The following is a 1,392-nucleotide window of genomic DNA, read 5'->3' as shown; positions in this document are numbered from 1 at the left end:
AATGGTTTAAAATTAAGAAAGGTGTATGACAGAGTTGTATTCTTTCACCATACTTATTCAACCTGTATGCTGAGCAAATAATCTGAGAAGCTGGGTTATATGAAGAAAAACATGGTATCAGGATTGGAGGAAGAATCATCAATGACCTGCGATATGCAGATGATAGAAACTTGCTTGCTGAAAGTGAAGAGGACAAAATATTTACTGATGAAGATCAAAGAGCACAGCCTTCAATATGGATTGTATCTGAATGTGAAGAAAACAAAAATCCTCACCACTGGACCAATAAACAACATTTTTATCAATGGAGAAAAGCCTGAAGTTATCAAGGATTTCATTTTTCTTGGATCAACTATCAACACTCACGGAAGCAGCAGTCAAGAAATCAAACGATGTATTGCATTAGGCAAATCTGCTGCACAAGACCTTTATAAAGTGTTGAAGAGCAAAGATGTCAACTTGAGGACTAAGGTGTGCCATGGTATTTTCAATAACCTCATATACATGAGAAATCTGGACACTGAATAAGGAAGACTGTGGAAGAATTTGCACATTTGAGTTAAGATTTTGGAGGAGAATATTGAAAGTGCCATGGGCTGCCAAAAGAACCGACAGATCTGTGTTGGAAGAAGTGCAGCCAGAGTGCTCCTTCAAGGCCAAGATGGCCAAACTTCGTCTCTCATATTTCAGACAAATCTTCAGGAGGGACCCATCACCGGAGAAGAATATCATGCTTGGTAAAGTGGAGGTTCAGAGAAAAAGAGGAAGACTCCCAGCAATATGGATTGGCAAAGTGGCAGCATCAGTGGACTCAAGCATGGCAACAATTGTGATGTTGGCCCAGGATCGAGCAGTGTTTTGTTCTGTTGTGCATTGGGTCACTATGAGTCAATACCAACTCATACAACAACAGTGAGTCATAACTGACTTGACGGCACTTAATAACAACCTTTATGGAAGTACACCTTCAGGTCTTTCTCCTATGAAGTGGATGGTGGTGGGTTCCAACCATCAACCTTTGATTAGCAGTCGTGTTCTTAACCACTGTGCACCAGGCTCTGCTACTACTTTCCTACATGACTGCTCTAGCTGGGGAAACTTTTTCTCTCTAAGTAAATTTTGGTAAACACCATTCTCTTTGCCTAAAGCTTTGAGATCCACCTTTTTTCCAGACTATTCTCACCTATGTGTTGGGTCCTAGTTTCAATATCAAAAATCATTACCCCTCCCCACTGAATAGTTATCATCTTCTCTGGATGGGTCTGGTGAAAGGAGATGGGGATAAGATTCGTAAGATTAATTAATGAATAACTGTTATCATGACTAATTGCGACTGTCACAATTGTAAAGGTAGAAGTTTTGTAACAAAAAAAAGGGGAGTGATTAATCTTA

The sequence above is a fragment of the Chrysochloris asiatica genome, unplaced genomic scaffold, assembly GCF_000296735.1.
Source record: "Chrysochloris asiatica unplaced genomic scaffold, ChrAsi1.0 scaffold00021, whole genome shotgun sequence".
Classification (NCBI taxonomy): Eukaryota; Metazoa; Chordata; class Mammalia; order Afrosoricida; family Chrysochloridae; genus Chrysochloris; species Chrysochloris asiatica.
This window is presented reverse-complemented; position numbering follows the sequence as displayed.